Here is a 9,846-nt window from a genome sequence, read left to right as displayed (position 1 = left end):
TTGCTTCAAATACTTACATTGGAAATATTTAAAGGTTTAAGATAAACTATCAGTTTCCACTTTAAGAAAGCAAGTAAATTGAATTTAAAATAAGTAGCAGGAAAAAATAAAGAAGAGAACAGATATCAATAAAGATAGATAATATAGAAACAGAAAATTAACAAAACAAAAAACTGATTCTTTGAATATATTAATTAAAATTGATAAACACCTGGCAAAACTGATCACATAAACCAAGAAAAAAACCTGATTTATCTGAGCAGGAATAAAAGAGGAACTATCAGTGCATATATTAAGATATTACAAAGTAATGAGGGAATATTATGAACAATTTTATGCCAATAAATTTGACAACTTATATGACGGAGAAATTCTTTGCAAAGCACAACTCTCTAGAAAAAGGAAACAAGAATAAATATAAATCTGAGTATACTTATACCTGTGAAAGAAAATAATTTTGCTATTAAAAAAAAATCCTCCAAAGAAAACTCCAGGCTTAAATAATTGCACTAGTGAATTCTATCAAACATTTAGTGAAAAATAATAACAATCTGAAACAAATCATTTCAGATGATGGAAGAGGAGAAAATATTTTATAACTCATTTGATGAGGCCAACAGAATCCTGACAGGTAAACCTTACAAAAACATTACAAGAAAATTATAGAGCAACAGCCCTCATAAACATAGTGCAAAAATCCTTAACAAAACATTAACAAATCAAATGCAATAACGTCTAAAAGTGATAACACATTGTGGCTGTATTATTCAGGGTTCTCCAGAGAAATGGAACCAAAAGGATGTATATATATTTATAATAAGGAATTGGCTCATGCTATTATGGAAGCTGGCAAATCCCAAGATCTGCAGGGTGAGCTGTCAAGCTGAAAACAACAGAGCTAATGGTTTAGTTCCAGTCCAAGTCAAAGTCCTGAGAACCAGGAGAGCTGATGTTCTGGTTCCTTCCTGAAGGGAAGCAGCCTCAAGACTCAGGAATAGCTGGGATTTCAGTTAAAGTCCAAAGGCAGGAAAAAAGCTACTGTCCCAGTGTGATGGCAGTCAGCCAGGAGGAATTCTCTCTTACTCAGGGGATGGTTAGCCTTTTTGTTCTATTCAAGCCTTCAGCTGACTGGAAGCCCACTCACATTAGGGAGCACAATCTGCTTTACTCAGTCCAAAGATCTCAATATTAATCTCATCCAAAAAATCTCACAGAAACATCCAGAATAATGTTTAGCCAAATATCTAGGCACCTCATGGCCCAGTCAAATTGGCACATAAAACTGACCATCACAAGTCCACTCTTTGTCAACTTGGCATCCTATGCATCCACTTAAACCATAATCTCCTAATAAAGATAATAACAAGGTTATAATTCTGCTTAATGTGATACAAATGCCTTGCATACAACTTAAAATGCATTAGCCATTTCCCCAGAAGAGGAGATAAAAGTCTTTGAGTGATGTTTACTCTCCTCCTCGATATCCTGTAACTTAAATACTAAGATGTAAAGATAATGATACTTAAATACTATGATATGAAGTCAATGCATCTTATATTACTTGATAAGGGGATAAGAGAGCAAAGAAAACAAAGATGCTACACACACACACACACACACAAACACATCCATAACAAAATAAGGAAAAAATACTCATAACAATTACAGGCTTCTATAACTGGTCATGTGGTTGTACTTGGTATTTACTCCATTACCCATTCTGTATTCCCTATGCCTTCAGCAAGTACCTCAGCTGATTGTAGTTCTTTACTTGGTGGAGTACTCAAACCCTCATTCCTAAAGAGCTGAGGCCATTAGTAATCCTACCTGGATTGAGTTGTTATAGTTTCCACTGACCTTAATTCCAGGGCTTGGTAATACTAGGAGACATCCTAAGGATCTCCTGTATTCCAGATATACTCTTCCTTTCCTCCACATGGATCAGGAGTCCTACTTCCCCTTGGAAGTTATCCACTATCATGCTATTACTATGGATGCTAGTTTTGGCAGAAGCACTGCATGCAGGAAAGGAAAATCCATATCCAGAGTGAGTGTTTATTTCAGTAAGAACAAGTTGCTGCCCCTTTCACGATGGATGCCATCTGATGTAATCAACCTGCCACCAGGGAGCTGGATGATCACCCCGGGGAACCGTGCCATACTGGAGGCTCAGTGCTGGTCTCTGCTGTTGATGGATTGCGTACGCACCAGTGGCCACAGCCAGATCACCCTTGGTAAATAGAAATCTATGTCGCTGAACCCATGCATAATCTCCCTCCCTGCCACCATGGCCACTGTGTTCATGAGCCCATTGGGCAATGACAGTGGTGACTGGGGAACGAGGCTGACTGGTACCTACAGAATGAGCTATCCTATCCATTTGCTTATTAAAATTCTCCTTTTATGAAGTCACCCTTTGATAATTATTCACTTGGGACACAAATATCTTCAGGATTTATACTCACTCAGAGAGGTCTATCTCATATCTCTTTCCCAAATTTCCTTGTCACCAGTTTTCCAATCACGTTCCTTCCATGTTCCTGACCATCCAACCAAACAATTGGCTATGGCCCATAAATCAGTGTAAAATTGTACATCTAGCCATTTCTTCTTCTAATAAAAGTTACCAACCAGGTGCACTGCTCAGAGTTCTGGCCACTGGATTTGCCTTCACCATTGTCCTTCAGAGATATCTCAGAATGGGGCTGTAATGCTGCAGCTGTCCACTTTGGAGCGGTGCCTGCATATTGTGCACAATCATCTGAAAACCAGGCCCAAGTCTTCTCTTCATCTGCTAATTGATCATAGGGAACTCCCCACAAGCCATAGGTGCAGGCTGGGAGAGAGAAAATAGTGTAGCAGGAGTGGCATGGGCATTTTGGCCACTTCTTCATGTCACTTACCTGTGCTTTCAGAGCTTGCTTGGTCCTGATGATGTATATACCACTTCCATCTGATGATGAAGTGCCCTGAGCATGACCAATTTTATGGCTTGGTGGGTCAAATAATACCCAGTTCATGGTGAGCAGTTCAGGTTGCATGATAAGTTAGTGGCCTATGGGTAAGAGTTCAAGCTCTACTAAGGCCTAGTAGCAGGCCAACAGCTGTTTATCAAAAGGAGAGTAGTTGATGCCAGAGGATTGCAGGGCTTTGCTCTAAAACCCCAAGAGCCTGCATTGCGATTCACCTATAGGGGACTGCCAAAGGCTCCAAACATCAACTGCCAATGACACTTCAAGTCCCATTGGATCTGCTGAATCATATGGCCCAAGTGGCAGAGCAGCTTGCACAGCAGTCTGGACCTGATGCAGAGTCTTCTCTTGATCTGGGTCCCACTTAAAACCTGAAGCTTTCCAGGTCACTCAGTAAATGGGCTGGAGTAACACTAAAATGAGAAATATGTTGCTTCCAAAATCCAAAGGGGCCCATTAGGCACTGTGTTTCTTTTTTATTTTTATTTTTTAAGTTGTAGGAGGGACCAGAGCAACAGCTTCTCCTTCACCTTCGAAGGGGTATCTCAACGTGCCCCACACTAAGAAATTTCACTGAGTAAGGCCCCTGAAACTTTGTTGGGTTTATGTCCTACCATCTGACATGCAGATATCTTACCAATAAGTCTAGAGTCATTGCTACTTCTTGCTCACTAAGTCAAATCAACATAATGTAATCCATTGCAGCATGCAAGGGAAAGGCAATCAAGATCCTTGTGAACTAAATTATGACACAGAGCTGGAGAGCTGATAGGTAGGACAGTGAATGTATATTGCTGGCCTTGCCAGCTGAAAGCAAACTGCTTCTGGTTGTTCTAATTAACAGGTATGGGGGAAAACCATTTGCCAGATCATTAGCTGCACATCAGGTACTAGGGGATGTGTTAATTTGTTCAAGAAATAAAACCACATCTGGTGCAGCAGCTGCAGTTGGAGTCATGATCTGATTAAGTTTATGATAATCTACAGTTATGCTGCAAAATGTGTCTGTCTTCTGCATCAGCCGAATAGGCAAGTTGAATGAGGATGTGGTAGGAATCGCTACCCCTGTATTAATGGTGGTGCTAATCTCTGCAATCCTTCTAGCAATAGAGTACTGCTTTTGGCTTACCATTTTCCTAGGTAGAGGCAGTTTCAGTGGTTTCCACTTGGTTTTTCCCACCAGAATAGTGCTCACTCCACAGATGACAGAACCAATGTAGGGGTATTGCCATCCGATGAGTATGTCTATTCAAATTATGCATTTTGGACCTGGGAAAATAATTGCAGGATGGGTTCAGGGTCACACTATGCCTGCCCACTGTGCAGTGGACCTGACCTCCATAATCCTTACTCTGACTAGCAGACCACAGTGAAATTTTGGGTCTCCTGGAATTAACATCAGTTCAGAGCTAGTGTCTGTTTAAGTTAGAAAACTCAAGTAGTTCTTTTGGAGTGTGTTGTACCTCTTCACAGGTCACAGTTTGTACCTCACCTTTAGGGGCCTGCTGGGACTTAAGTCTAGTTAGGTCCAGAAGAAAAGAAAGGTGGCAGGGGTGTATCTTGAGGAGAATCAGCATTGTTTTGCATGGTGACTGCCTCAGGGGAGGCCATTACGTCTCCTCAGGCAATCTGGAGTTAATCCTTTCAGGCTGGGTAGAGAGGCTACCTCCACCATGGGTGGAAAGGCTGTTTCCCCTGGCAGAGAAGACTCATCAGAATTTAGGGCTCAATGTTTCCACTTCATCAGGGTCTCCCAATATATCCTATTCCAACTTTCACGATCCCATTCCATCCCAATCAAAGTCCTCACTTTAATTGAAGACACCCTTGTGTTGTAATTCAGTCAGTTGCAGGATGAGATTTTTGGGTTTGATTTTTCAGAAATTTTAGCCCTCAGCTGTAGGAGATAAGGGTCTCCTTTAGGGAACAGGTAGAAGCTTTCAGGCCATCTGTGAACAGTTGAGCTGGGAATTTGAATCCCTGATCTCATCCTTTTCTTTTTAGGAGTATTCAACAGTGATACCTATACAACCAGATCACAACATGAACTATCAACACTCTCTTCAATAGTGGAAATAGAGTCATTAATGTCTTTAAATCTAATCAGACTAGAAAGCCAATTCCAGGAACTCCAGAACAAATTCAGAAAATTCATCCTTAAATTTTATTCTGATAGAACCACTCTCTGTATCAATACTTCACTAATGAATTCTGTGAAACATTCAGTGAAAAATAATACTAACCTTAAATTATTTCAGATAATACAGGAGGAGAAAATATTTCCAAACTAATTTCATGAAGCCATTACAATCCTGATAGGAAAACCTTACAAAGACATTACAAAACAACTATAGAGCATCAGCCCTTATAAACACAGTGCAAAAATCTTTAACAAAATATTAGCAAAGAAAATGCAATATTTTCTGAAAGATGATAATGTATCATGGCCAAGTGGTATTTATCCAAGTAATTCAAGATCATTTTAACACTTAAAAGCAATCAATGAAATCCACTATAGTGCCAAATAAAAGAAAATCCTGTGATGTGTTGAATATCATTATTTCAATACATAAAGCCAAAACACATGACCAAATATAAAACCCATTCATGACACAGAAAAAGAAAATCTGCTAGGATGCTTGGAATAAAACACAATTTCTTCATTCTGAGAAATGACACCTATGAAAAATCTGCAACTTACATCATACCTAATATTCTCCCTAAGATTGGGATTTATGCATGATGGCTCTTACCATTTCTATTCAACATTTTTTGGAGGACCTGGCCATCGCAATAAATGAAGAAAAAAGGGGAAAAATGCATATGGATTGGAATGGAAAAAAGTTAAACCATCCTATTCAGAGACAATCTGATAGCTTTTTGTAAAAACAACAACAACAACAACAAAAAACCCTAAGGTATTAATAACAATAAAAAAAGTTATCAAACTAATAAGGGAGGTTCACAAGACCTGAGGTTTCCAGAACAATATACAAACAATTATATTTCTATATACTAGAAGCAAACTACTGGAAAAGAAAAAACAATTAAATTCCTTTTACCATTGTATAAAACTATTTATAAAGTGCATAGGAATATATTTTTAAAAGTCACACAAAACCTTTATTTTTATTTATTTATTTATTTATTTTTGGCTGCGTTGGGTCTTTGTTGCTGTGTGCAGGCTTTCTCTAGTTGTGGCGAGCGGGGGCTACTCTTCATTGTGGTGTGTGAGCTTCTCCTTGTCGTGGCTTCTCTTGTTGTGGAGCATGGGCTCTAGGCGTGTGGGCTTCGTTAGTTGTGGCTCACGGGCTCTAGAGCACAGGCTTAGTAGTTGTGGCGCATGGATTAGTTGCTCTGCGGCATGTGGGATCTTCCTGGACCAGGGCTCAAACCCAGGTCCTCTGCATTGGCAGGTGGATTCTTAACCACTGCGCCACCAGGGAAGCCCCAAAACCGTTTATTTATTTATTTATTTATTTATTTATTAAAGTGAGGGAAGGGGGTGGGGGATGGACTCAGCATTTTCTTTTCTTCTCTCTTTTTTTAAAAAAAAATTATTATTATTTTTAAAATTTTTGGCCGTGTTGGGTCTTCGTTGCGGTGAGCAGGCTTCTCATTGCAGTGAGTTCTCTTGTTGCGGAGCATGGGCTCTAGGTGTGTGGGCTTCAGTAGTTGTGGCTCATGGCTCAGTACTTGTGGCTCACGGGTTCTAGAACACAGGCTCAGTAGTTGTGGTGTGTGGGCTTAGTTGCTCTGCGGCATGTGGGATCTTCCCGGACCAGGGCTCAAACCCATGTCCCCTGCATTGGCAGGTGGATTCTTTTTTTTTTTTTTAAAAGATTTTATTCCAACATTTGAAACACCTTGTCCATTAAGAGCGAGTGGGCTTCTTTCTTTTTTCTTAATTAATTAATTAATTTATTTATTTTTGGCTGTGTTGGGTCTTCGTTTCTGTGCAAGGGCTTTCTCTAGTTGTGGCAAGCGGGGGCCACTCTTCATCGCGGTGTGTGGGCCTCTCACTATCGCGGCCTCTCTTGTTGTGGAGCATAGGCTCCAGACGCGCAGGCTCAGTAGTTGTGGTTCACGGGCCCAGTTGCTCCGTGGCATGTGGGATCTTCCCAGACCAGGGCTCGAACCCGTGTCCCCTGCATTGGCAGGCGGATTCTCAACCACTGCACCACCAGGGAAGCCCAGCAGGTGGATTCTTAACCACTGCACCACCAGGGAAGCCCAAAAACCTTTATTTTTAAAACCATGGAACACTGCTGAAAGAAATGAAGAGACATATCTATATCTTGAAAGATGCAATATTTTAAAGATGTCCATTTCTCCAAAATTAATCTATAGATTGCATATAATCTCAATCAGAATCCCAGCAGACGTTTTTTATATAAATTGATAAACTTGTACAGAAATGTATATGAATATGCAAAGAATCTAGAATTTTCAAAACAATCTTGGGAAAAAGAAAAGCACAAAAGCTAGAAGTCTGGTACTCATGACTTCAAGACTTACTAGAAGTTATATTGATCAAGATAGCATGGCATTGTCATAAAGACAGACAACAGATCAATGGAATAAAATAGAGGGTCCAAGTGAACCCATATTATATAGACTTTCAATAAAGGTGCCAACTCAATTCAATGAGGAAAGGACAGTCTTCTCAACAAATGGTGCTGGGACAATTGAATATTCACAAGAAACAAATAAACAAAACTCCACCGCCCCCTTTCTCACACCATACATAAGACTTAATCTGTTGCGGATCATAGACCTAAACATAAAAACTGAATCTACATAGCTTTTAGAAGACAACATACAAGAATATTATCATTACCGTTAAAAACATAAAGAACATGAAGAGACAAGCCACAATATAGGAGAAAAGTATTCAAAAACGTATATTCACAAAACATATCTGACAAAGGACTTGTATCCAGCATATATTCAGAATTCCATGACTCAATAATAAAGCAAAATTAACCCAATAAAAATATGGGCAAAAGATGTGAACAGACACATCACAAATTAAGTTACCAAATGGTCAATAAAGACATGAAAAAGTACTCAGCATGAAAAATGATCAGGGCAATGTAAATTAAAACGATATCACTAAATACCCAGTAAAATGGCTAAAATATAAAAGACTAACAACACAGATTGCAAGGACCTGGAGCAACTGGAACTCTCATACATTGCTGGTAGAAGTGTAAAATGGTATAACCATTTTGAAAAAAGGTTTGGCAGTTTCTTTTAAACTGCCTGCTCTTTGACCCAGCATTCCACTCCTAGGTATTTACCTAAGAAAAATGAACACATATGACCACATAAAGACTTAGATGGGGGCTTCCCTGGTGGCGCAGTGGTTGAGAATCTGCCTGCCGATGCAGGGGACACGGGTTCGAGCCCTGGTCTGGGAAGATCCCACATGCCGCGGAGCGACTAGGCCCGTGAGCCACAACTGCTGAGCCTGCGCATCTGGAGCCTGTGCTCCGTGACAAGAGAGGCCACGATAGTGAGAGGCCCGCGCACCGTGATGAAGAGTGGCCCCCGCTCGCCGCAACTAGAGAAAGCCCTGCACAGAAACGAAGACCCAACACAGCCATAAATAAAATAAATAAATAAAAATAAAAATAAATAAAAATAAAAAAATAAACAGGAGCTGTTGTTAAAAAAAAAAAAAAGACTTAGATGAAAATGTTCATGGCTGCTTTAATCACAATAGCCAAAAACTGTGCCAAAAACTGTAAGCCCAAATGTACATCTACAGAAAAATAAACAAACTACTGCATAGCCATAAAACAGAGCACTACTCAACAATAATAATGAATCACTTGTTGATTCACTCAGTAACATGGATGAGTCTCCCAAATAATGTGCAGAGAGAAAGAAGGACATATACAAACAGTACATGCTGAATGATTGCATTTATGTTAAGTTTTAGAACAAGCAAAAGTTACGTAAAGTGAGAAGAAAATCAGAATACTATTTGCCTGGGTTAGGACGAAGGGAATGTGACTGGACTGGGACACAACAAAAATTTCTAGGGAGACAGGAATGCCCCACATTATGATAGAGCTGTGGATTGTGGATTACTCAGTTTTATCCATTTTTCAGAACTGTATATCTAATATCTGTATATTTTAGTATATGAATTTACCTCAACGAAAAAGAAATTAAAATACTACTACTACCACTACTATTATTACTACTACTGCTGCTGCTACTACTACTACTGATAAAGTGGTGGACAGATAATGAATGACAGCATAGAGAAAATAAGAATGGCGGGTGCTGATAATTGTAGCTAACGGGTCCAAGAGATTTCACTATACTATTCTGTTTACTTTTTATAAGTTTTAAATTTCCTATAATAAATACTAAAAATAATTTGATACGCAATACAAATAAGTAACATGACAGTGATTGAAAAACGGGGTTATCCAGTAATCATTTAAGACTCGAATTCTTGTATTTTATCTAAAAAAGTAAATCTAATTGCTCATGTATACATACATGTTTTTAACTTAAAAAATCAATTGGGGCCCGTCGCTCGCCGGCCGGCGGCCTCGCTCGGCCCTCAGCTTCGTGGCGGCGTTGGAAGGCGGCCCGGGCCCTCGCAGGCCCATGGCGGCGGCCGCGGCACTGCCGGGCGCGGGTGGGCCTCCCGCGAGCGGCGGCGGCGCCGGGGGCGGCGGGTCCCCGCCGGGCGGCTGGGCAATGGAGCGCCTCGAGGGCCGTGAGTTTGAGTACCTGATGAAGAAGCGCTCGGTGACCATCGGGCGAAACTCGTCGCAGGGCTCGGTGGACGTGAGCCTGGGCTACTCGAGCTTCATCTCGCGGCGCCACCTCGAGATCTTCACGCCCCCAG

General features: G+C 40.4%; 1 pseudogene; it reads right to left on the bottom strand.

The window, feature by feature from the left end:
• Positions 1-1,858: 1,858 nt before the first annotated feature.
• On the bottom strand, positions 1,859-9,604 carry LOC103006055 (uncharacterized; annotated as a pseudogene).
• Positions 9,605-9,846: the final 242 nt, after the last annotated feature.

Source organism: Balaenoptera acutorostrata, chromosome 3, assembly GCF_949987535.1.
Source record: "Balaenoptera acutorostrata chromosome 3, mBalAcu1.1, whole genome shotgun sequence".
NCBI classification, from domain to species: domain Eukaryota; kingdom Metazoa; phylum Chordata; class Mammalia; order Artiodactyla; family Balaenopteridae; genus Balaenoptera; species Balaenoptera acutorostrata.
The sequence above is the reverse complement of the archived record's forward strand: the minus strand, read 5'-3'. Positions and strand labels throughout refer to the sequence as shown.